We start from the raw sequence: 27,500 nt of genomic DNA on the forward strand, positions 1-27,500 counted from the left end.
ACATCACCCCATCCATGCTTACACCCCCCCAAACTCTCCTTTCACACCTACACCCACATACCCCCAACACCACACCCCATCCTCCCTTCCCATCTGCACCCATCACTCAACATCCCCCATCCTTTGTCCACACACAAATTTACCACCTCCCCACACCCACACACCCCCAACAGATTTCCTCCCCACCCATTTCTCTTCTCCGTGACACAACCCTTCCTCCCCTCTCCACAGTACCTTCCCTTTCCCTTCTGCTTCCCCAAAACAGCTCTTCGTCCTCCTCCTCCTCTCACCATTATGTCTCCCAGCATGCCTCCTCCTCCTCCTCCTCTCTCCCCAACACACTCTTCTTCACTCGCCTCCCTGTCGTTCTCCCCGTCCCCTTCCCCGTCCTCCTCCTCCTCCCCAACCTCATTTCACGTTTCCATCACCACTACTCTATCCCCTCCTACCCTCCTCCACCCATCCATCACCTCCCTTACCCCCCCTCTCAGTCTCATTTCACCCTTCCATCACCTCCCCCTGCTCCCCTTCCAAGCACTCCTCACTCCTCCCTCCCCCTCCCCCACAATCAAGTATCCTCCCTCTAACACCCCCCACTTTAGTCTCCCCCTCCATGTTCCCTTAGAGTTAGTCAGTGTAGGTTTTTGGAGTTGTACAGCCTACGGCCTATACCCACCACCACCACCACCACCACCACCACCACCTTCTTCCTCCTCTTCTTCAGGTGGGTGTTCTTTCAGTTGTTCTCTCCATTCTGTTTTCTTTTTGTTATCCTTCCTTTCTTTATTCATCCTCTTCCTCTTCCACTTTCATTCTCTGTAACGTCTTTTCTTCTTCTTTCTTCCTGCTGTTCTTTCATTATTATAGCTTCAATTCTTTCTTTCGTTACCATTCCCTTTTTCGTTCCTTTGTATCTATCTATCTGTCTTTCCTTCCCTCATTCCTCAGTTCTCTTCTCTACCATTCTTACCAATCACTGCTATCATTATTCTTCTATCTCCTTCCTCCTATCCTTCTCTTCTCACCTTACCTTACTCTCCCTCCTCATTCTATCCTATCCTTCATCCCTCATTTCAGATACAGAGCCCAACATAACTCAAACTCCAGGGCCAACACGTCTGCTGCTGCATGCACTTCCTTGCTGTTCCTTGAGGTTCCAGTCAAGGGCAAGGGAGGCACTCAGTTAACTCCTTCAGCACTGGGACTCATTTTTTTTTTTTTTTACCTTGAGATTTGTTTAAGATCATACCATTTTATTGACATTAGGAAGGGTCTATGGAGGTCAGAAGATTAATGGGCAGAGTCTTCACTATTTCAATCCCACACACGAGTTTCTGAAGCTGTGTAAAATCACCAAATAGTAAGCAGAATGAATGTGGAAACGCGTCATGGTACTGAAGGGTAAGCAAAAAACAGAAAGGCAACACAAAACACTGCAATGTTCAGAAATGTTTGCTGGAAATTTCTGTGTTTGACGAGGTGTGAGTGTGACCTTGAGAGAGAGGGAGAAGGGTGAGGGAGAGAGGGAAGGGGGACAAAAAATATGAGAGAGAGAGAGAGAGAGAGAGAGAGAGAGAGAGAGAGAGAGAGAGAGAGAGAGAGAGAGAGAGAGAGAGAGAGAGAGAGAGAGAGAGAGAGAGAGAGAATATCCCGAGTTAACCTTCCCATTGTTCGCTTTTTTTTTTTCCTATTTGTATCTATAAGTTTATTATCTATTACTCCAATTTCTTTATCGTTTTTACCACTTTATTTTTTTTCTCTCCACTTTTCTATCATCTTTCCATTTTTTCCCGGTTCTGACTCATCATTTCTTCAACTCCTCTCTTCATTTCTATCTACAATCTTTTCCTTTCTTTATTCCCTTCCTTTCACCTCTCCTCTCTCATTTTCCTCTTCTTTATTTCCCTTCCTTTCCAATTCCACTCCCCTTCCTCTCTTTATTTCTCTTCCTTTCACCTTTCCTCTTCTCAATTTCCCATCCTCCCCTCTTCACTTACCTATCATCCTCTTCCTACTCTTTCCTTCTTTATCCTTCCACTTCATCCTACCTCCCTTTCCTTCTATACTTCCACTAAACCTCCCCTCTCCCTCTATTCCTCCACTATCATCTATCATACTAGCATCTACCACCACCACCACCACCACCACAGCTCAGTACCTGCCCCCCTTCCCATCCCATCCCCTCCTTCCCCCAGCCCCTATCCCCTATCAGTAACCACACAGCCTCATTAAAAACAGCTTCAAACCTTTTCCTGAGCACTCGTTTCTCAAATTTTTTGACGGCAGGGTACGAAAAATAAGAAAAAGGAAAAAAGTGGAGGGGAAAAGGGGAAAAAAAAGCAAAACAGCCTTCGAACGGTGGGGGGTTTGAAGGACGAAAGGGAGAGTAAAGGGAGAGTGAGGAGGGAGAGCTTGGATTATGGTTAGTAGGGTGTGTGCTGGTGGTGGTGGTATGAGTGACAGAGAGAGAGAGAGAGAGAGAGAGAGAGAGAGAGAGAGAGAGAGAGAGAGAGAGAGTAAACATTGGTAGCTGTGGTGGCAGTAAACAATGTAACGATTGTACACACAGACAGACAGACAGACAGACAGACACACAAACAAACAAACACACACACACACACACACACACACACACACACACACACACACACACACACACACACCTTTTCGTGTACATATATTTGTTCATCTATAAATTTTGTGTGAATATTTCTAGAACTAATCTTCTCCTCCTCCTCTTCCTTTTCCTTCTCTGATAGTAAGCTGCCTCATAGTCATCAACATATTCTCTCTCTCTCTCTCTCTCTCTCACAGCTTATCTCCACTTCCTCTTTTCCAACTCTTCCTCCCCTGCCTCCTTTCTTCCTCTCAAAAACCTCTTCCCATATTCGTCCCTTCTCCTCCTCCTCTTGCTCCTTCTCTTCCTCCTCCTCCTTCCTTATTCGTCCCCAACCCAACTCCACTTCCTCTCTTTCTCCTCCTCCATACTTCCCTTGGCTATCTTTCCTCCTCCCCCCCATCACCCCCTCTTCCTCCTCCTCCTCCTCTTCCCACTCTGCACAGGACGTCAGCCAATCGATGTCTTCTGTGCTGGAGAGAGAGAGAGAGGAGGAGGAGGAGGAGGAGGAGGAGGAGGAGGAGGAGAGGAGAGAGTGGGGAAGAGAGAGACAGGGAGGTGCAGACTAGATGGGGGGTAGAGAGAGAGAGAGAGAGAGAGAGAGAGAGAGAGAGAGAGAGAGAGAGAGAGAGAGAGAGAGAGAGAGAGAGAGAGAGAGAGAGAGAGAGAGAGAGATTGAAGAGGAAAGAGAGGGAAGTTCGGTAGAAGAGAGGAGGAGGAGGAGGAGGAGGAGGAGGAGGAGGAGGAGGTGGTGGTGGTGGTGGTGGTGGAGGAGGAGGAGGAGGAGGAGGAGGAGGAGGAGGAGGAGGAGGAGGAGGAGGAGGAGGAGGAGGAGGAAAATACCCAATACACATCCCAAAAATCTAAACTCCACAACATGAACCAGGCAGTCTAATTTTTTCCCCTCACATTTTTCCCCTCCGAACTCTTTTCTTTTCCTTTTTTTTTTCCTGGAATCAAAATATTTTCCCCATGGCCAGGATCAAGCTACGTATTTTCCCCACCTCTCATTACTTTCCTCCTCGACTATTAATGTTTCCCTTGGTAATACTTTTCCTGAGAGAGCGAGACCGAGACCGAGAGCGAGAGCGAGAGAGAGAGAGAGAGACTAGTATTATTTATTTCCCCGAGTCGCAATAAGGGGCTGGGACTTAATTCCCGGCAGAAATTAATTGAACTCCAGTGAAAGCAAAAAAAGAGATCGAGTGACAGAGAGAGGGAGGAAAAAAAAGTTATTAAAGGTGCAGGGAGAGGAGAGAAAGAGAAAGAGAGAGAGGGGACGAAAGTGAGAGAAAAATATATATACCTTACGTCTTAAAATAGAATACGAAAAAATATGATAAAAAGGAAAAGAATACCAAAAAAAAAAAAAAGAGAAAACAAAGAGAAGTAGATGAGTAGGTAAAGAAAAGAGGGAAAACAGGAAGAAACAAAGAAAAGTAGATGGAAAGATAAAGAAAAGAAAGATGGAACGAAAAGAAAACAAATATAAACACAAATAACAACATTAGTAGTAGTAGTAGTAGTAGTAGTAGTAGTAGAGGGAATAGAGATGTTACAAGACACGATGATAAGGAGTAACAAGGGGAGCGATTGAGCCCAGTCTTAACATGCGTAGTGGCCAATGAGTGAGGCGGAAAGCTTGGCAGTAACACTCGTCACGCTACACCCCCGCCGTGATTGGTCGAGAGAGAGAGAGAGAGAGAGAGAGAGAGAGAGAGAGAGAGAGAGAGAGAGAGAGAGAGAGAGAGAGAATAATGGTAAACTCTCTCTCTCTCTCTCACACACACACACACACACACACACATAACTGAACAACAAAAACAAAACGAAAACTATTGGAATAAAAAAAAAAAGTAAGAAAGAAAACGAATAAGAAAAACAAACCAGCACCACCACCACCACCACCACCACCACCACCACTACTACCACAAACCAAAGTTATGACCAGTAAAACTCTACGCTCCCTCACACGTGGTGCTCAGTTAGGCCTCCTCCTCCTCCACCTCCTCCTCCTCCAGCCAGGTATAGTAACATCCTTAGGCCTACAAGATGCCCCTAAGCCTTACGACGAAGGAGATTCGCGAAATTAACGATCCGTGAACCCATATTGTGCAACGAAGAGGAGGAGGAGGAGGAGGAGGAGGAGGAGGAGAAACATGGCTTTTCTATCTTCCCTTCCCACTCACGGATTTTTATTGCTACAAGAGAGAGAGAGAGAGAGAGAGAGAGAGAGAGAGAGAGAGCACTTCCTACATGATTCCCCATTTCTCCCTCTTTTCCTCTTCCTCTCCATTTCTCTCTCTTCTATCTTCTTCCTCTTCCTCCTCTTCACCTGTCGTCTGTTTAATACCTGTAGCTCCACCCACGGCTGTTTGCTCGAGAGAGAGAGAGAGAGAGAGAGAGAGAGAGAGAGAGAGAGAGAGAGAGAGAGATAAAGCCTAACCCTCCCTCCCTCCCTCTCTCCTCCCTCCTCCTCTCTCTCTCTCTCTCTCTCTCTCTCTCTCTCTCTCTCTCTCTCTCTCTCTCCCACCTTCGATGCAACACCACCACCACCACCACCACCATCAGCCAGCCAGCCTTTCCCAGTCCTTGCTGTCTGTCTGGGCTTTCCTCTTTAAGACCGAAGCCTGCCTGCCTCTCTCTCTCTGTGTGTGTGTGTGTGTGTGTGTGTGTGTGTGTGTGTGTGTCTAATGGGTAAGGTGTGAGATATAAAAGGGGCTGAATTTTTTTTTTTTTGAGGGGGAGGGGGAGGGGGTGGTGGTGGTGGTAGGATGGAGATGTTTCGGTGGGGGAAGAGAGAGGGAGGGAGTTTCGAGGATGGGGATGAGGAAGGGGGATGGGAAAGGGGGGGTTTGGTTGATGTTTGGGTGGGCTGGATGTGTTGGGGGTGTTTGGGGGTGGTGGTGGTGGTGGTGGTGGCAATTGTAGTAAGTTTTTCTATAGTGACAGTGATATAGACACCACCAACACCACCACTACTACTACCACCACCACCACCACCAGTACCACTACCACCACCACCACCACCACGGGTCAACAACCTGACCTACATTGTCTCTCATCCTGTCAACCACAACAACAACCACAACCACCACCACACTCCCCCTGAGGATCAAGTAGTAGTACTGTAGTAGTAGTAGTAGTAGTAGTAGTAGTAGAAGTAGGAGGAGGAGGAGTACTTGTTGTTGTTGTTGTAACAGTGATAACAACAAAAAGAATTATAAAGTCAGTTTTGTTAAGTGCATTAATGTTGTGTAAATAAACTCATTCTCTCTCTCTCTCTCTCTCTACAGTAACACTCACCTCTTCACTGGCAGAGGAAGGCAGGCAGGCAGGATGGAGGGGTAGCGTGGTTCCGGCTTCGTTTTTTGAACATCTGCAAATAAAAAGAAAGAAAAATTAATAATGGAAACAAAATATAAATAACAATGAGAGAGAGAGAGAGAGAGAGAGAGAGAGAGAGAGAGAGAGAGAGAGAGAGAGAGAGAGAGAGAGAGAGAGAGAGAGAGACTGCAATGCAATTATCAAGATAGTTGCAAACCTCAAAACAAAGAAAGCCTACCTATTTTTTTTAACCAGCAACAAATATAATTAACTCAAACAAAAGGTGTGTGTGTGTGTGTGTGTGTGTGTGTGTGTGTGTGTGTGTGTGTGTGTGTGTGTGTGTGTGTGCTGTGACTTTTCAATTACTGATATAAATAGAAAGATGTGGATGGGCATTGCTCGCACTACTAATTTAGATAACGATAAAGGGTAAAAATTAAATACGTAAAGTAAGCATCAACGCTCTTTTTTTTTTTTTTTTTTGTCTTTTTAATTATCAGCACAAAACGAGGCTGGAAATTGAGGAAAGGAGACACAAACAAACGAAAGCACTGGTAACAAGAAGGATAGTGATAAATATAAGAAGAAAAGAGAGAAAAGAAAGTAAAAGAAAGGAAACTGATAACATACAAGAAAAAAAAAAAAAATTAAGAGAACAAAAATATACAAACTTACAAAATTTATGAGTATACACCGTTACTCCAGAATAAATAGATGAATAATACAAAATGAGTAGTTTTAGAAGAGACGAAAGGATGGAAGAGAGAAAATAAAAGACTAAACTACATGAAAAGGATAAAATATAAATAACAGTATTAAAAAAAAAAAAAAATCCATGAACAATAAAATGAAGGCTGAGTGAGAGGAAAAGGAAAATATACACCAAAAATAGGAGGGGAAAAAATAGATAAATAAATAATAATAAAAATAAGGGATATGAAAAACTAATAAAAAAAAAAGAATGAATGAGTTGACTACACAAAGCAAATAAGAGAACAAAGGAAGAAGCAATAACGAGAGAGAGAGAGAGAGAGAGAGAGAGAGAGAGAGAGAGAGAGAGAGAGAGAGAGAGAGAGAGACAGGAAGTAGATAAAATAACAAAATTCGCCTCCAGGTAACATAAAAAGCTAACCACACACACACACACACACACACACACACACACACACACACACACACCAAGTTTATCTAATTGTTTTATTTCTTTGCATGTTTTTCCCCCGCATTTCGTTGGGTTAATATTCCGTTTTGCTTCATACACCGTAAAAAGAACACCTGTTTTAACAAGTCACTAATTAGTCAGGTGAGTGGACTTGAAAAAATCCGGTTAATTAGCACAAGCAGGTGAACATGATTTCAATTTCTGGCTAAAGTCAAAATCGTTTCTGAACTTCCTTGCATTATAAACTTGCCTCTTATTACTATTATTACTACTATTATTATTATTATTGGGACAGCTTTTTTTTTTCCTTTTTGCGATTGACTATACAAGCGTGTTGGCCTAATTAGTACGCAGGTAAGTCAGGTGTGAACCAATTTTGCTTTTCATTTGCGAGCCAACATTATTTTCTCTATTTTTTTTTTTTTTTATTTTATAGGGGAAGTGTATAGTACTTATCATTGCTATTGTTATGGTGGTGGTATTGTTGTCATTGTTGTTGTTGTTTTTGGTGTGGTTGGTGTTGTTCTTGCTACTGTATTGTTCAGACATTGTTTTCTTTTTATATTTCAGTTTTGTATTACCTGTTTCTATATTCTCTCTCTCTCTCTCTCTCTCTCTCTCTCATCTTTTCTTTGTTTATTTTTCTGAAGTATAAAATTTCTACATCTGCACTCCACACACACACACACACACACACACACACGGGATAATTACCACTAGGTTTTTTTTTTTTTAATACCCAGTAATCTAAGAAAATTTGCATGTTTGGTGTGTTTGTAATTTGTCCATCTGTCTGTCTGTCTGCCTGTCTAATCTGTTTGTGTTTGTGTATGTCTTTCTATTCTCGCATGTTTATTTGTGTACCTCATGTCTGTCTGTCTGTTTGTTTGTGTCTTTCTATTCTTCACCTATCTATCTATTGGTATGTATGTATGTATGTATAGATATGTAAATAAAAATCAAAACGTGTGTGTGTGTGTGTGTGTGTGTGTGTGTGTGTGTGTGTGTGTGTACCTTCAGTATACGTACAGGCACATCCCTTACGTAAAAACACATTTCTTTTGTCTCTTTCTGTATTTAATTCCAATCCGGGGAGGGAAAAAATAGAAAAAAAGAAAAGAAAAAGAGGAATGGACAGTGAGAGAGGGAGCAAGGGAGGCAGTGAGAGTAAAGCTTCTAGTTGGAGGGGGGAGGAGGAGGAGGAGGAGGAGGAATACAAAGGAATACAAAGGAAGACAAACAGCAACAGACCCTTAGGTCCTTACTAGGCTGTTTGTGAAAACTATCTACTAACTACCAGTGGTAGAGACAGGACAGCAAAGCAGAAGGAGGAGGAGGAGGAGGAGGGGAGGAGGAGGAGGAGGAAAATGGAAAAAGAGATCATGTTAACTAGGAGAGAAAAGAGAGGGAGGGAAAAAAAAAATGGCAAGGGAGAGGGAGACGGGGAGGAAGGGAGAGGGAGACGGGGAGGAAAAGAGCCTAGACAGGTCAACCCCTCTCCCCCATCCCCTCCCAACGCCTCCTTTACCCCCAACCCCCAAAAAACCTTTCTTTAAGCACCTGGGCGTGTGCGTGCGTGCGTGCGTGCTAGACGTGGTTTCTGATTGGTCCAGCCACGGAGCTCTCTCATTGGTGGAACAGAATACGTTGCCAGGAGAGAGAGAGAGAGAGAGAGAGAGAGAGAGAGAGAGAGAGAGAGAGATGCCTGGAAAAGATGAGAGAAAACGAGTGAACGAAAGAGAAGAAGGGGGAGGGAAGGAAGATACAGAAGGGGAAGAGATAAAGAAGAGAAGGAGATAAAGAAAGAAAGGAGATATGATGGAAAAGTTGTAGATTGGAAGTAAGGGGAAGAGAGGGGAGAGAAAGACAAAGAAAAAAGAGAGAGAGAGAGAGAGAGAGAGAGAGAGAGAGAGAGAGAGAGAGAGAGAGAGAGAGAAAAGCCCTAAAATGCCTCCCACCTTGTTCCGAGATGCCCAAAATAGCACAACATCTCTCTCTCTCTCTCTCTCTGTGCCACTAGTGCCCTGCTCACACCTAGAACGAGAGAGAGAGAGAGAGAGAGAGAGAGAGAGAGAGAGAGAGAGAGAGAGAGAGAGAGAGAGAGAGAGAGAGAGAGAGAGAGGCACCAAAGTTGACATAATGTTATCATATTTATTTAATCACACATACTCTCACTCTCACTCTCTCTCTCTCAGTTGTTATTGTTGTTTTGTAATATTGTAAATGTAAACGTATGTACAATGACCTTAAACCTTTGCACATTTACCTAAGTTACCCTCTAAACACAAAGAAAACGATGATTCCACCAGTGTGTGTGTGTGTGTGTGTGTGTGTGTGTGTGTGTGTGTGTGTGTGTGTGTGTGTGTGTGTGTGTGTGTGTGTCGATGAAAATTCTGAATATATACATAAATTTCAAGGCTTTTCATATTTTGCTTTCTTTCTTTTTTATTGAGGAGGAAAAAACAAAAGAAAAAGGGAACATAACAAACTGACTGACTCGTTAAGAACAAGACTCAACCTTCCTGATTACCTGCAAATATTTCGTTCAACTACAACCAATAAATAAATAAACATAAAATAGGCAAGTTACCCTCGACATTACCACAAAAAACGGTGATGACAAGTAGTGGTGGTGGTGGTGGTGGTGGCGGTGGAAAAGATGTACGATAACAGCAAGAATAAACAAACTATCGTACCAACTTGCAAATTGACGAACGTGTCCGGAAAAAATAAATAAATAAATAAAACAAATAAAACAAAAATACAAGACAAAAGTAATGCTAACGAGAGAGAGAGAGAGAGAGAGAGAGAGAGAGAGAGAGAGAGAGAGAGAGAGAGAGAGAGAGAGAGAGAGAGAGAGAGAGAGAGAGTCCAACTAACGTGTTTTCACAAGTTTGCAGTTTTATATTCAATCTTTTTCCCTTTCTAAATAAAAAAAAGGTAAAAAAACAACATACTCTTTATTTCCTTTTCCTTTATCTTTTCTTCCTCTTTTTCTATTCCTACCTTTATTATTTCGCGATAAGAAGAGAGTGCATGAGGAGGAAGAGCAGGATGATAATAACAATAATGAGGAGAAGGAGGAGGAACAGCTTTAAGACGAGACCTGGGGGAAGAGAAGAGAGGGGAGGGAGGTAAGGAGGAAAAAGAGGGGGGAGGGGAGAGGAAGAAGAGGAGGAGGGAGTAATGTACGACCCGACAGAATTAATGGTCTAAAGGGAGGAGGAGGAGGAGGAGGAGGAGGAGGAGGAGGAGGAGAAATGAGGAGAGGACGAGGAAAGGAGGAAGAAATGGAGAGAAAGAGAAAAAGAGAGAAAGTGAGAAGAGAAAAACTAGGTCAGGAATATGTTCTTTGCTCTCCCCTCACTGTCTTTCTCTTTCTCTTTCTCTCTCTCCCCTTCCCCTCCCTCTCAACGCACATCACATCTAGTCTTGTGCCACGGACGGTTTCCATGGCAACCTCTCCTCCTCCCCCTAACAACACTCTTAGGAGGCTGCACCACCCACGGAGACTCTTTGTGAGGCTTGGTGGCGACCTCTGCGCACCGATCCTCTGAGCTGACTCGCAACAATGACTCTTGGAAAATCTTTGTTACTCTTGACGAACGATATGAGTGTGTGAATGACTCTTGAGGACAGTTAACTCATGGGCACGAGTCTTGTGGAATGTGTGTGGTTGATTCTAAATGTGTGAGTCATGAGAATTCTTTGTTATGACTCTTGGGAACTCTTTGTTACTCTTGACGAACGATACGAGTGTGTGAATGACTTTTGGGGACAGAAACTCATGGGCACGACTCTTGTGGAATGTGTGTGGTTGATTCTAAAGGTGTGAGTCATGAGAATTCTTTGTTATGACTCTTGGGAACTCTTTTGTCACGAATTAATTAAAATAAGAGTATATGTGTGACTGGTTCTACAGACGTGACTCGTGGCCTGTTTCGCTACGAGTCATAAGGAGAGGTGATGTGTGACTGGTGACTCTTAGGAACAATGACGCTTAAAATCACCTCACAGCTCTTTAAGTGGCACTCTAGGAACAAACACTTTTGAAAGCTTTGTTAGTCGTGACACTTTGGAGACAATGACTCTTGAGAATTCTTTACGACTCTTACAAGTGACTCTCTGGGAATGATCCTTTGTTGTGATTTACATGGTTCACTGAGGAAGATGATTTTTGAACACTGACTCTCAAAACGTAGTCATTAGGGTTCACAAAAATCTGGGTCTTACGTCACTCTTTGGGAACTCTTGAAATCTTTGTAATGATTTTTGAAGCAACTAGGAAAAACCTCTTGAATTGAAGCTCTTTGTTATGTCTTTCAGATGGAATGTTTCTCAAACCTACAACTTTTGGGGTATTTTGTGATGTTGACACTCATCATGGACACTTCTTTTTTGTAATTTTCTAACTCATTTAGTTCATGACACTCAAGAGCACCAAGAAGTACAAGATTCGAGTATTTTAAGGGACAAATGTAGATAACACACGTTTTTATCATAATTAACCGGTACATCACTTAGAATTTTAAGGAATAATAAGAACGAGTCACTACTTTCTATTTCAACACAAAGGGTAAAATTTCACCACCAGGTAGCACATGAATCCATAAAAACAACTATCTCACCATCGAAGACAAATTTTCACCACCAGGTAACACAAGACACAAACAAACAAAAAAAAAGCAGCAAGAATAAGCACAATTTCTATTAAATAAGGGAAAAAAATAAATAGGCATACATTTGAAAACAAGACTTCAAACACGAACACCAAAAGAACTCACTGCAAACCGTAAAGAACCGCGCCTCAATAGCACGAGACGAAAAGATGAGTAAAATATTCCCATATATCTAAACAAATTCCCAAATATTAAAAGAGAAGAAGCATAATTCTCTCAGTCCCAGATCCCCGCTAGTTCTGAAGACACTGTAGAGTATTATATAAAGTGAATGACACACATAAAACTGAGAAAATACCACATTCGTTGCGTTATAAGTGCGACTTCCTAATTAGATGCCCTCAGCCTGCCATTGAAGCTCAGTCTCCCCTAAATCGTCTCACGTTTTCTGTGCCACCGCTCGAAGAAAATGGGATTCAGGCTACCGGACAAAACGTGACCAGGAGAAAGAAAATGGACAATACTCATTATGGAGAGAGAGAGAGAGAGAGAGAGAGAGAGAGAGAGAGAGAGAGAGAGAGAGAGAGAGAGTATGGGAGAGGGAAAAAGGGAGAGGAAAGGACCAAAATACCCACGCAAAGAAATATGTTACTCTTCTGAGGTGGAGAGGAAACGAGGAGGGAGAGAGGGAGAGAGGGAGGGAGGGAGGGAGAAGAGGAACGGAGGGAAGGGTTATGATGCTAAGGAACCTGCCTACCTACTACCTACCCTGTCTCCTCTCCCTCCCTCCCCTTCTTTCTCCTCTCCCTCCCTTCATAACTTCCTCTTTTATCTCTCCCAATTACCTCCCTCCTTTACCCTGGTTTTCTTGCTTTTACCTAACATTCTCTCTCTCTCTCTCTCTCTCTCTCTCTCTCAAAACACAGGTGTCTCAATTAAAATACCTTTCCCTTTTTTTGTGGTGGGGAGATGAAAAAGGAAAGGAAGGAGAGAAAAAACGAAGGAATGAAGGAAGGAAGAGAAGGACGATTATTACACACATGGGTGAACCAGAAATAAGGCAAATATATAAGGAAAAAAGAAACAACGACGGGTGATTCACAGAAGGAAGGAAGGAAGGTGGAAGTGGCTTGCATAAATATAATAAAGAATGTGGGAGGAAAAAGAAGACAGGACACGAGACATCATGATATATTGTCATTGTAGACTGGTTCACATATGGAAGTCAGATGTTTAAGTGAAATGGTGATGAATAGCTAAAGTGCAGGTGTTGTAAGGCAATAAACTAGTGAGAAACATAGGAAGTGGTTGGCAATGAGTGAAAAAAACAAATGAAAGATGGAGGGAGCACAATGACAAGAGAATAATAACAACAGCAATAATAACAAAGAACAGGAATGACAGGTACAGTTAACACAAGTCTGGCCGCATTCTTAAACACAAGTCTCACAACTATTTTTTTTCTTTTTTTACCCGGCTGTAATGGAAGCTATCCACGCAGAGTTCATGAGTGCAGTGATAGTCTAACAAGAAATATGCATCATCAAAGCGGAAAAAAACCACCTAAAATAACCAGCCTAATCATATATGTGGCCTCTAAAAAATTGTTCTCAAGACGGTAAAACATATCAAAATACAAACTTAATCATGTGTAGTCTTTGAAAAATAGTTAAGAGGGTAAAATGTTTGAAAATACAGGCTTGTCATCAGTCTAGATTGAAAACCATCCTTAAGAGTAAAACATATCGAAATACTGGCTAATCATCTGAGTGGCCTTTGAAAACCATTCTCGAGTAAAACATTTCAAAACACAAACTAAACGTGAGTGTGGCCTTCGAAACTAGTTCTTAAAAGACTAAAACGTTTAAGAATACATAAGCTAGTCATCTGTGTGGCCTGAAAACCATTTTTAAGAGAGTAAAACATTTCAAAACATAAACTAACCATATTTGTGTCCTTTGAAAAATACTTAAAAGGGTAAAACGTTTCAAAACACAAGCTAATCATTTGCTGCCTGAAAACCGTCCTTAAGAGGGTAAAATATTTCAAAATAGACTGCACCTCACGTAATAAATCAATTAAGCCACACAATTTCCCAAAGTAATCGAGATGCAACATTCCGGTACAGCAAACAATAGATGCCACGATAACTTACGATCAATGCACGATAGCGCCGCCCGCCCTCTGACTACTGAATGATATGCGACTGCTGACACACATACCAGTGAACAGTCATGAATGTCGAGCAATGCTGGACAAAGGAGGCAGAATGTGAATGATGTTTGATATTTATGAATTAATTGCGATTCTTCAGTGAGATTGATGGATGGCTTAAGTGATGAAAGGATTACGATGGATGATGCAAGTACGCTGTGTAAAGGGGAAAATATAAGAGTAATAGTGAACAAGGACGTGTACCAGCATATTAGTCAAAAGAAAGAGGACGGTACAACGAGGAAATGTTTGTAAAAAGTAATATATAATAATTCAAGATGTTGGTAAAAAGTGAGTAAAGTAATTGTAGACATAAATTAACTTCAGATTAATGAAACACACACGAGAGAGAGAGAGAGAGAGAGAGAGAGAGAGAGAGAGAGAGAGAGAGAGAGAGAGAGAGAGAGAGAGAGAGAGAGAGAGAATACGACCTTCATCATAATCCTAAACAATTCTCTCCTTAATCCACCATCATCAGTAAAGAAGACACTAATACCACAAGTACATCTTCATTTCTTCCATTAACACACAAATGCACAAAATAAATTTACCTTTATATCTTCCTTCTGATCAAAATGAAAGTCAAGAATTAAGTTTTCATAATGATAGATGTATCGAATCACCATCTAATACTTGGCAATAAAACTAATATACTAAAATATGGGAAAAAAATTAATACAAAATATATAAAAGAAAACTTTTTTTATCACTACTTCATCTACCGTCAACATTTTGAATCCACATCCACCTCAGTCCTCACCCATCACCACCACTACCACTATCGCCATCATCTCCACCACCAAACAAACACAGGAGGCTCCTACAACAGCCTTGAGGTACACCACCCCTTCCCTTCCTCCTCCTCCTTCTCCACCACCATCACTATGCATAAATCATCACAAATTAACTTGCTACACGAAAATCAGCTACGCCCCTTTATACGTTGCAAGTTGAGTTAAGTACTTCCAAACGAATGCTTTTGCTAGTGTGAGATGAATAAATAAATAAGTGAATGAATAAACAAACAAGAATATAAATACTAAAAATAAAACATGTAAACAGTTCGACTTAATGGAGACTATAATACTAAAAATAAGATTTGAAGTAAGACACCTACATTCATATGAGAGAGAGAGAGAGAGAGAGAGAGAGAGAGAGAGAGAGAGAGAGAGAGAGAGAGAGAGAGAGAGAGAGAGAGAGAGAGATCCACGATCTCCTGAGAAAAAAAAAAAAAAAAAAAAAAATAGAAAAGAAGAGCAGCTTCCAGGCAACAAAGAATGGGAAGTTATCACCCCAGTGCAAAGAAAATGTGGTGCCGCTATACAGCAGGGGGGACTTCACCCACGGGACGCGTGGCCAAAATGAGGGACTCCATTAAAAATAAATATCATGGACAGAGAGAGAGAGAGAGAGAGAGAGAGAGAGAGAGAGAGAGAGAGAGAGAGAGAGAGAGAGAGAGAGAGAGAGAGAGAGAGAGAGAGAGAGAGAGAGAGAGAGAGAGAGAGAGAGAGTCGATAAGCATACGAATTATAAAACACTAACAAAAAAAATAAAGTGAAAAATATTATCTTCATAATGTCCGGTATAAAAACAAACGAAGAGCACACGTTTTAGTATCATTATTACGAATGGTGACAGGAAGAACACTTCTCACTTTACTTTCTTTCTTATCTAGTACATTGAACACTGCACAAAATACCCCAAGAAATCACATTCTTGTGTGTGTGTGTGTGTGTGTGTGTGTGTGTGTGTGTGTGTCATAACTCCATTACATTAGAGCTGAGCAGCCACACAATGTTCACCGAGGCACCAACACCACAACCACAACTTCCCAACTAATGGTGACAAGCAATATATAGGCATTGCCTAAGGCGAGACCGGTCACTGCACCGTAAGCACACTCCGTCCTGCACTACAAGACTCGCACGCACCACTGTAAGCCTCACTAATCCAATGTGACTGTGCACCAGGAACCACAATTTGCACTAACAACTACAATTTGCAATAAAGATGCAGTGCAGTCACCCACAATCTCTGCTGACGGCTGGGTGGTACACACTACCACTATACACCACACTTCACCATACACACCATCCAGGGCGCTTAGACATTACACAACATAAACAGAACTGTATCACAGACCCAACATACGATGGGAGTTGCACTACACTGCAATTTATGATTTGGTCCTCGCCTTCCCACAATTTAGGGCGCCAGAGGGGGAAGGGAGAGAGGGTTTGCACTTAATTCATGGTGGATCCCGCATAATAACTACAATTCAAAGTGATTGGGTGGGTAGTAACAGCGATCTATGGTGTCGACTTCACTGTAACGTGAACGGTTACACAACACCAACATTCCATGCACAAAGTTCCGACACCAAAACAAAGCACAGCACAACCACCCTACAAGCACGAGGGCACACCCGAGCCGCAAGCAAGAAGCGTAACGCAGCACCATAACACACGCCAGTCACACACCATCGACTCAGGTGATAGCGGAAACTTTCTGTCCTCGCGCTGCTGTGTGTGTGTGTGTGTGTGTGTGTGTGTGTGTGTGTGTGTGTGTGTGTGTGTGTGTGTGTGAATCCAGACAGCGGAGAGGGTTACACATTCGCGTGAGAGCAGGCTGCAGGAGCGCTACACACGCTTCGGTGGCGCAGGAAGGAAGCTGGGGGTCAACTCAGTTCCCACAAGCCTCAGTATGTCACGTGACCCACGGCCGGGTGACCACCAGGCTGCGAGGCGAAGGTCAGCAAGCCATCCGGATCGCCGCCGCTTCCACGAGCCACTGCCACCACACAGCACCACTGAGCAGGCAGGCAGTCTTCAAGCACATGACACGCTGCACGATACCACCCCTATCCACATCAGCCCCACCCCCACCACCAGACTTGCCTCACCTCCGCTCACCACCATCCGACACGTCCCATCCTGACCGCCTCTGCCGGTCACCAACACCTGAGGCATGCTGCACCTCACCTCTCAAGGCTTGCGTCGCGTCACTGCACAACGTGACCGCAGCACATCACACGCGCACCAGACTGTCGGTTCGGCAACTCAGAGCACTAGAAGTGTCGGTCCGCCACTTCCATCGTCGACCCGCGCCTCGCGGATGGGCGGTAAGTCCAGCGCGGCAGCCTCCTCCTCCACCAAGCTCCTCCCCCCCCAAGCAGGCCAAGCAGGGCAGGAGGGGAGGCGGGGGAGGGAAGAGGTCAACCCTCCTTGCGAATGATAATTGAGACCCTTTTTTTTTTTGCGCATGTGTGTGTGTGTGTGTGTGTGTGTGTGTGTGTGTGTGTATTGCCGCCACATCCCATTTTCTGTGTAGGGTTGTACACCCTATGCCCGACCCCATTTTCTGTTCTCCGTTATTGGCGATCGTCTGGAATGGTCATCGCCCCCCCCCCCACTCCCCACCATCACTCCCTACAATCCAAAGTCCGCGGCCCGAAGCCGCAGGTCTCGGATGTATCACAAAAGAACACAAGGGCGGCAGCTTACCCTGAGCGGTGGAGTCCCAACGGCGCGGCACAACCACTGGGTTACACTATCACCGAACACTGGCACATCACTACACTAGCACTACAGGGGGGCGGGGTATCCCTCCATGTCTGCCGGAGGGTCCGAATGTCGTCAGCCCAGCAGCGGCGGCGGCGGCGGCGGTGACGGCGGGCGGGTGTCGCGGGTTGGCGCTGGTGCCGCGGCGGGCGGGATGACGAGCGCGGAGTGCAGCGGTGGTCGGCCGAGCACCAACCTGCGTGGCTGAGCAACGCGGGCCGCGGTACCGCCACTCTGTTCTCGCTCTCGCTCCGACCCGCCGCCCCACCAGACGTCCGCCGCGCTCCGACCCGTCGCTACGGCTTGCAACAGACCCTCGCCACCGCTGACGGCCGTCGCGCTGACCGCGGCCACAAGTTGAGCGACGGCCCGCCGCTCAGCCTGCATCGGCGGCGGTGCTGACGGCCGTTCGGTGTTCTCCACGGTCTAGGGCCCGCGCCTCCGCGCCGCGATGGTCCGACGCCAGCGGCGCCTTGAGCGGTCACGTCGGACCGACTCCGACCGACCGACGGAGACCAAGAAGAGGGCGCACTCAGGGTGACACTACCGACACGTATAAGCGACGGAGGCGGCGGAGAAGGGCGGGTGTTGCCTTGCACGCCGGCGGGCGGCGGCCTGTTGGCCCACTCAGCACTATCCACTCTGCTGGGTCACTGGTAGCCTCTCACTCTTAACTACACAAAACTTGGCCGGTAAAAACTCGAGCCAGCGATCACACACTATTGCTGGAGTAGGTGTGGGCGTGCGTGGGCGTGGGAGGAGCACTAAGTGTGGGCGTGAGGGCGCGGGAGGTCAAGCGCAACATGCTGCTCACCAGACAGACGCGGCGGAACTGAGGCGGGCGGGGGACGCGGCGCTGCGTCTGCTCGCGCTCCTCCACGAGGGGCGGACCCGGGGCGGAGCCAGAAAAGGAGGCGGAGCCAGACGGTCTTTCACAGTTGAAGCTCCGCCCCAACCCTTGCCGGGGTGGCCCCAAGATCCGACAGGGCCGGCTTGGCCCCGCCCCGCCACCCGCCACCGCCTCACATGACCGCCACACAAACTGGTTCTGTAATTAAAACAGTGTGAGCCAATGGTGGGTCGGCCGCGTGGCTGGCGGGAGGGGGGTGCCTGGGCGCTCCGCCCCCCGTGGTCAAGCTGTGGCTGTGGTGCTAGTGGGGTGTGGCGGGGTGTGCCTGGCCGCCATGCGTCCGTCTGTCGCACCTCGACCACACTCTTCACCCACGCCCGGCAGGGGGGTGGGGCGAGGAAGGCGGGAGTGTAGACGGCCAAGGGGGAGGGGGCCTGTGGTGTCACTGTGACCTACAAGGTGGCGGTGGTGTGGCCGCGGCCACCAGGGGGGCGCCACCACCTGCCGCAGCTCACCTCACACGCCCAAAAACCTGCACAATTATTCACCTTTTAAAATGGAGTCCACAGGCTGTACCGGCCGAGTCTGGCGCCCGTCTGGCCGTCCTCCCTCCCTCCCTCACACCCCACATCCTCTCACTTTTCATGTCTCTCCTTTGCCTTCTCTTGTTCCTCACGCTCTCCCCGCCACCGCCGGCTGGGTGGGTGTGGGGGATCAGGCGTCCCCTGCCTCTCCCTTGCTGGCTGCACCTTCGTCTGAGGCGCTGTGTCGAGAATCGGGAGGCACCATGAGAGAGGCCGCACACCAGCCAGCGAGTGCCGCCACCAGTCAGAACCAGTCGGAGGTGTTCGGTGGGAATAGTGTCTGTGTACGAATATATATGATCATGGCATGTCACCGGCTTACTCCATATACCCGTGATTCATAAACGTACAAACGGTGGAGGAGGAGCACGAGGGCAGGGGTAGGGAGGCGGCATCGGAGGAGAGCGGCGGTGGTGGCGGCGGCAGCAGCGGCGGTGGTGCCGACGGAGCTCATGCAGTCAGTCGGTCGCTCGTCCGCGGCCACCGACCACCGCCTCCCTCCATCGCCCCGACTGGGTTACGTCAGCGCCGCCACCACAGCCACATTGCAGCCACCGCCACCACCGCTACCACTGATCTTACCGCCACCACCACATTACCAAAAACACCAAGTTCCTACGGCGCGCGCCCGCGCGTACACACACACACACACACACACACACACACACACACACACACACACACACACACACACACACACACACAAGACCGGACAAAGGAAACCAGTGAAAACGGAGGGAAAGAGAAAGAAAAAAAAATAAGAAGAAATAAAGCGTGCCGGTGATAAACCAGACGGGGAAAGGAAAGGTGGAATAAAAGAGATACATTACAAATACGAGACGAACACAAAAAAAAAAGTGAATTTCCTCTTACCTACTGTATACTACACCACATGAGAGAGAGAGAGAGAGAGAGAGAGAGAGAGAGAGAGAGAGAGAGAGAGAGAGAGAGAGAGAGAGAGAGAGAGAGAGAGAGGAAGGAAGGAGGGAGGGATGGAGGAAGGGTACAAACTGGACGCTGGCAGGTGGGAAACCAACAGTATCAAACAGGTGAGAGGGAGGGAGAGAGGAGGAGAGGAAGGGGAGAGACAGGGTGAGGGAAGGAAAGGAAGGGAGGTCAGGCATGCTCATAGGACAGGAGGGGAGGAAGAGGAGAGAGAGGAGGATAGCAGCTGGGAGCAAGAGAGAAAGAGAGAGAGAGAGAGAGAGAGAGAGAGAGAGAGAGAGAGAGAGAGAGAGAGAGAGAGAGAGAGAGAGAGAGAGAGAGAGAGAGAGAGAGAGAGAGAGAGAGAGAGAGAGAGAGAGAGAGAGAGAATTTCATTAAAGTGACTAGCTGACTCTCTCTCTCTCTCTCTCCAAAACCCCACTAATCTCACACATCTACATAATCAAATACAAACATACGTACATACCGACAAAATAATCATACCTAAAACTACATACACACACACACACACACACACATACAATTCTGTCCCTCACTCACTCACTGGTCTGCCTCTCACACACTCACTCCCACTTGCTAAATTATTCACTCTCTATTCCAACCCATTTCAAATTATTCACATTCAAATTGGTTGAGTAGATGACACACCGTCCAATTATGCAACAGAACAACACACGCTGACCAAAACTTATAAGACAAAAACTGGGAAGGTCAAAACGAGAGAGAGAGAGAGAGAGAGAGAGAGAGAGAGAGAGAGAGAGAGAGAGAGAGAGAGAGAGAGAGAGAGAGAGAGAGAGAGAGAGAGAGAGAGAGAGATTTAGCTTTTTTTTTATATAATTTCGTTACTTTTTACTCATATATGCATTTTGATAAGAACATAAAATCAGGTGAAAACGATAAGGATAAAAAGAAAAATAAATATATAAAACTAATTTTCCATACAAAAATAAGGCCAATAAATAAAGTCAAACGAGGACTATAATTTGAAGTGCAATAAATATTAACAAAAGCACGTGAGAGAATAATAGAAATTCGAATAATTATTACTATCATTATATCACCATTAATATTATCATTGCTTCACTAATAAATAACACTAATAAAGACAAAAAAATAAAATAAAATAAAATAAACATTATAAAAAAATCTTGTATAGACTACATTCAATATTTTCCAACGTAATTTCCTTTTAAAAAATATGAGAAACTAGTAAGAGCAATAATAATAATAATAATAATAATAATAATAATAATATTAATGTCAACTTTTTACCTAATACAATTTCTCCACCGAATTTTCTGGTTCGCCAAATCGCAGTGCAAAAAGACGAACGAGAGAAAATAAAAATAAAAATGAAAAATAAATAAAAAATTAAAATAAAATAAAAAAAACAAATAAAAATAGCATTGCCCAATTATGCACACAGCTCAAGAAAGGTTTTTTACTTAGTGTGTGTGGCAGCGAGACTAACCGTGAACAGCGCTGTTAATTATAGTCATATATGTATACCCGGTGCAGCGCAGTAATACATGTGACACGAGGTTTTACTGAATAATTAAATATACTAATAACAGCATCATGGGCAGTATTATGTTAGGAGAGAACGGAGGGGGGAAGGGTGACTGGGATTGTTTTAATGGCACTGTACTTCCGTGTGTGTGTGTGTGTGTGTGTGTGTGTGTGTGTGTGTGTGTGTGTGTGTGTGTGTGTGTGTGTGGTTTATTATGTAGGGTAATCTGTATGGCTTAGGGTATATAGTAGAACGTTAAATACCCGTGTGGTAGTAAATGTGGTGGTGGTGGGTGGTGGTGGCATACAGTGTGTAAGTTTGTTATCGAGGATGCAGCAGAGAGAGAGAGAGAGAGAGAGAGAGAGAGAGAGAGAGAGAGAGAGAGAGAGAGAGAGAGAATGGACTAGAGTAGAGCGGAGTGCATGACTGGCATAGTACGAGGAGTGCCATATTGAAGCACAGTGAAACAATTGTGGTTCGGTGAGTGGTGGTGTGTTGGCGTGAGGCTGGGTGGTGGTGGTGATGGTGGTAGCGGTGGCGGTGGTTGACTCGGCGCGGCGCGGAGTGGATCGGGTCACATGTGGATGGGTGGTGATGGTGGTGTCGATATATTTAAGGTGGAACAGACTAACCTTGGAGATGTGAGACGTTATTTTGTTCCTCTATTCTGCCACAGGGGAGGCCAGGCCCCTGGGGACACGGCAGGGGGGGGGCGCTGAGCCCACGTGTAGCCAGGAACACGTGGGGGCCGAGCAGCGTGGGCGGCGGAGGGGAGGCCGCCGCCGCCGCCACTGGGGGTGCGACGCTCGCTATATTCAAACTGTCGGCGGCAGTGGCGGTGGTGGCTATACTCACTGCCACACGAGGAGCAGGGGGGAAGCGGGGGCGCCGATCCCATGTTCTGAAGGAGGTAATGGAGGCTGGTAGGGCGGCAGAGTCCCGGCGACACACATGAGCCAGCCACGCCGGGTCACGCAGCCAACACCGGCCCAACACATCACAAAAACACGAACACAACTCCTCCACATACACAAGTCACCGATCCACAAGCACTCTTTCCTCCACACCTCCTGCTCCACGTCTCCACTCGCCACCGATCCACCCGCTGGGCCCCAGCCGGCTGGAGTGCTTGGCGCGCGGCGGTTTGGAGCGCGCGGGACCGTTGCAAGCAGACAAGCACAGTGCAAGTTTGAACTGTGGCGGGCTGGCGCGGGGACGGGGGAGGCAGGGGGCTGCGGTGGGGGAGACTGCACTTGTCCTGCTCAGCCGCCGTCCGCCGCCCTCTCCCGCCCGCGACACACTCTCCAGGTGGGCGTGGGCGTGGGGCGCGACGCCCGCCCTGCCGCCACGCGTGCATCTGGCAGCACCGTCAGGCTGTTGTGTCCGCTGACGACGCTGTGTCTGCTGCGGCGACTGACTGCCCACCCCACCCCACTCCCGGCTCCCCGCTGCTGCCGTGCTGCCCCGCGTGTGCTGTGTGGGGTAGGGACGGCAGGACGGTGGGGAACGTGTATTACTGCTTCCTTCTGGGTAAAGCCACCCCCACTCCCCTTCATCTCCCGGCCCCGTCTCCTATACCCACTATCATGCCCTTCCATGTCCCTTCCCCACGCCCCGTCACATGCCCCACACAGCACCTGCTGCCCACCTCCTCCACCGCTTGCTAATCTCCCCCCTTCCTACCCCAATTCCCCTGTTTCAGTTACCCCTGCTTCCTTCCCCTCCACTTCTCCGCTTGATATTTCCTCCTGACTCGGCCACCCTCCTTCCCCAACAGTCATTCCCCTTCTCCGGCTCACTGTTCTTCACTCCCTCCCTCCCTCCCACTTCTCTACACCCTTTCCTCCCCCTCCACTATCATCTCCACCCTCCCCTCTCAGAACCGCGCCTCAAATGCAATACCAAGCAAGTAGCGCGCTCATCAGTACCGTCCCGATACTAACACTGCGTGCACTGCCTTGGCCTCCACGGCTAACTGAACTTCTTACTCGCACTGTTACTTCATCAATATCCTGTAAACATTAGTGTACGTTTTCAATGTATTGCCAGTAATGTCACTCTTGCTATAGCAGGTACTACTGTACGCACTATGTTGAGAGCTGTATTATCTTTGGGTATCATAAGTAATATGGCCTCCTCTTTCCTCCTCCCCCTCCTCTTCTCCCCTAAAAATATAATACGAAACAGAAAACGGGAAGTAGAGGACAAACAACACGATAGTATAGCAGGAAGTGGACCGGGTTATATGACGAACTCATTCATATCATTCATCTGATTCACTTTTTTTTATGAGTTTAATGTAATATAGTTCTTATAATGCCTGTCTGTCTGTCTGTCTATTACATACTCTAGCTTTTTACTCATTCTTTTAAACTAATCTCTCTCTCTCTCTCTCTCTCTCTCTCTCTCTCTCTCTGGTAATGAAAAAAAAAATATATATATATATATATATATATATATATATATATATATATATATATATATATATATATATATATTCTTTGGTATTACGTTTTCCTTTTAGACTTTCATCCCTCACTTGTATAATCTAATTTTGTATTATGTGTCGCTCCATACTTGCAAAAACTTGGCAGAAAGCATAGTATAATTCTTACAATGAGGTATTTGACAGGAACAATATAGAGAAAAACAACACATTCCCAAAAAATTCAAAAGATACAATGTTAAAGTAAATTATGCAACATTACAAGAGAAAGAACAAGAGGAAACCAATATAAATCCCATAAAACTATTGAGAGTTACAAACATATTGAATATGACAAGAAGCGAGAGTGAAGACTTAAATAAGGGAAACAGATCCACAAGAATTCTGTAAACAGAGAAAGAAAATGCAAAGAAACAGAGCATACGTAGGCAGGAAACGAAGTAGAGAATAGTGTGTGTACGACTCTATGCTAATAATAATATAATAAAAAAAAAAAAAATGTTTACCTGCCTCTTCAGCGCACTCGAGAACCGTGAAGTATGATGACAAGTATTAAAAAAGGATCGCTTGTCCCACAATTGTTTGAGTATTGGCAAATCCTTTCACTCACACACATTATTCATTCAAACATTTCATTCTAAACATTCTTGACACGAGTAGAAAAGTCAAATGAAGAGAAGTATTTACTATCATTATCATTTTTCCTTTCTTTAGTGACCCTTTGAGATTGCAGCATTTCGTTTTCTTTTCCTCATTTTCTTTCCTTTTTACACATTTACTCCAGCAAAGTGAATAGCGCATGTAATAAGTAGAAAATCTCAATAAATATTTGCTGGATGACGATTGCCTGGCTCACGCTTTAATGCAGTCTTTCGTTACTACAAAATTTCTACTTTTTCCATCCTACTTATTTCTCTCACTTTCTTACATTCAAATATTTCTTTCCCTATTTCCGATTCACCACTTCTTTGTATTATTTTCCTTTCTTCCCTTTTGTATCTTTTTTTTTTTGTAATCACCCAAAAGATCTGGTTCCGCAGGAATCTCGATATGCACCCTCATGAACTTTCCCTATCTTTAACTTCATCATATATTTATTACATGAGTTTATTTTCAATGCACATTATTTGAGTTCCACTACATTCATCCACTGGACGTTCTACTACCTTCACGTCTTTTGCATGATGTGTTTCAGGCGAAAATTGCAAATATTATCTGTCTGCTATATTTCTACTTTACTTATCTATTTATAACTTCGTTTCATGCAATATTTTAATACTTGTAAATTACCAATATGCCTCACTTTCTTCGAAACTACCCGATAAATTTATTACATCAACATCAGTTTACATTTCATATTTTATACTTCATTTCCTTTAATTTTCTAAGGCTTCATAACAACCAGCAGACACACACACACACACACACACACACACACACACACACACACACACACACACACACACACATTATAATGGTACTATTTTCAACCTAATCTTCCTTATACTTTCTTTATCTCTTCGTCGTTCCTCTTCTTACAAGTACTTTAATCGTTTTTTTTTTTCTTTTATTCCATGCACAAGACACGCATGCACGAAAAGGTGTGTGTGTGTGTAGATGCAACAGGTGTGTAAGTAGAACGAATTTGAGCTGTATTGCTTTATGACGAGAGAGAGAGAGAGAGAGAGAGAGAGAGAGAGAGAGAGAGAGAGAGAGAGAGAGAGAGAGAGAGAGAGAGAGAGAGAGAGAGAGAGAGAGTGTGTCCTTGGGTGTTACGTAGCCAAATACAACAATATTGATAATAGAATAAACGACAACAACAAAAAACAACTACAATAACAACAACACCGCCGGTCAACAAAAGCACCAGGGCAATCTTACCTTCCTTTCTGCAACATGGGCCAACCTTCCACCTTACCTGGAAAGAGAAGAACATGTGTGTTAATTAGTTTTTACACCTGGTGGGAAGGTTGCACGAGAGAGAGAGAGAGAGAGAGAGAGAGAGAGAGAGAGAGAGAGAGAGAGAGAGAGAGCAGGATCCAATCAACAACAATAATGATAATGATGAAAATAATAATAATAATAATAATAATAATAATAATAATAATAATAATAATAGAGCTCACATGCCATTCAATGCCCCACGAGTCACTCTCTCATCTGTCTTTCACACGCTAATTAGCCCGACTGTTATTCAATTACCTGGCCAAATACTTGTGTAGATTACTCGTGTGTGTGTGTGTGTGTGTGTGTGTGTGTGTGTGTGTGTGTGTGTGTGTGTGTGTGTGTGTGTGTGTAGGGGAAGAGGAATGGTAGTAATAAGATTTTACCATATGCCTTTACTCACTCTCACTCTCTCTCTCTCTCTCTCTCTCTCTCGTTACCTGATACATCAGCATCCAGTCGTCCCTCCCCCCCCCTAATGTCTTCTATGACCTCTTTGCATTAGAGAGAGAGAGAGAGAGAGAGAGAGAGAGAGAGAGAGAGGGAGAGAGAGGCTTTTAGTCAAGACTGGATACAAAAAGAAGGAAACTCATTATCTCTCTCTCTCTCTCTCTCTCTCTCTCAGTCTTTTTTGTAGTACATGAAGGAAATAATAAGAAAAGTGTGTACAGTGTGTGTGTGTGTGTGTGTGTGTGTGTGTGTGTGTGTGTGTGTGTGTGTGTGTGTGTGTGTGTGTGTGTGTGTGTGTCATTTATGTAATTGTCCATTTACTTATGGGTAGCATATCTTTATTAACATCTGCTATGGTTACGACACACACACACACACACACACACACACACACACACACACACACACACACACCTAGCAGTAAATAGGTACGGGATGTAACTCGAGGGGTTGTGGCCTCGCTTTCCCGGTGTGTGGAGTGTGTGTTGTGGTCTCAGTCCTAATCGAAGATCGGTCTATGAGCTCTGAGCTCGCTCCGTAATGGGGAAGACTGGCTGGATGACCAGCAAACGACCGTGGTGAATTACTCATACTGACCATCACATCACCATCACTATTACCATCTCCACCACTAATCATCTAAACAACAAATCTTTACCTATACTAATAACATGAAGAAGCACAGATGTCTTCACTCAATGCAAAGACCTTCAAGACGTGTAGGCTGTGTGTCGTTTGCCTTTGTTTATCAGGTGCATTCCATTTAATGAGGTTTGGTACAGAATCTGGTGGGAGGGAAGGAAGGAAACAGCTGGCTGAGTGTTGCCGCTTTGTATGATGTAATGCTTCCATCTAAACTACGTAACACTCGAGGGCACAAAGGAATACAAAGGAAGGGCAGTTGTAGATTGCTTACTCCCAGAGAGAGGTGGGTGGTGGGGTGGTAGTGGGTATGGAAGGATAGGGAAAGCATAGAGGAATGGGAAGGGAAGGAGAGAGTGAAAGAGGATGATGATAAAGACATAGATGAAGAATGTGTAATGGTATTTAAAGAAGGATGCTGAGATAAATCATGTATGCTCTCTCTCTCTCTGCAGCGTGGCAATAGCATAGTCTTCCCTCTACCTTCTATTTCTCCGTTCCCGCAATGTATAGAGGAAGAGGGGGAGAGGAAAAGGAAGAGAGGGACAGAAAACACACACACACACACACACACACACACACGTTTACTTTACTTTGGCATTCACTTCTTTACCCTGCACTCACCCACCC

General features: G+C 45.1%; 1 long non-coding RNA gene across 5 annotated transcripts in view; it reads right to left on the reverse strand.

The window, feature by feature from the left end:
- LOC123501575 overlaps positions 1-27,500 on the reverse strand; it is a 115,975-nt gene that overhangs the window by 53,351 nt on the left and 35,124 nt on the right. For 3 of the 5 annotated variants that reach the window (XR_006673672.1, XR_006673671.1, XR_006673668.1), the window contains exons 1-2: positions 17,443-19,549; positions 5,924-5,996 (exon numbers count right to left, since the gene is read on the reverse strand). This is a non-coding gene — a long non-coding RNA (uncharacterized LOC123501575). Of the gene's footprint in view, positions 1-5,923; positions 5,997-16,920; positions 19,550-27,500 lie in introns of those variants that run through there. The other 2 variants (XR_006673669.1, XR_006673670.1) reach the window with 2 other exon arrangements.

This window comes from Portunus trituberculatus, chromosome 9 (genome assembly GCF_017591435.1).
Source record: "Portunus trituberculatus isolate SZX2019 chromosome 9, ASM1759143v1, whole genome shotgun sequence".
Taxonomy (NCBI): Eukaryota; Metazoa; Arthropoda; class Malacostraca; order Decapoda; family Portunidae; genus Portunus; species Portunus trituberculatus.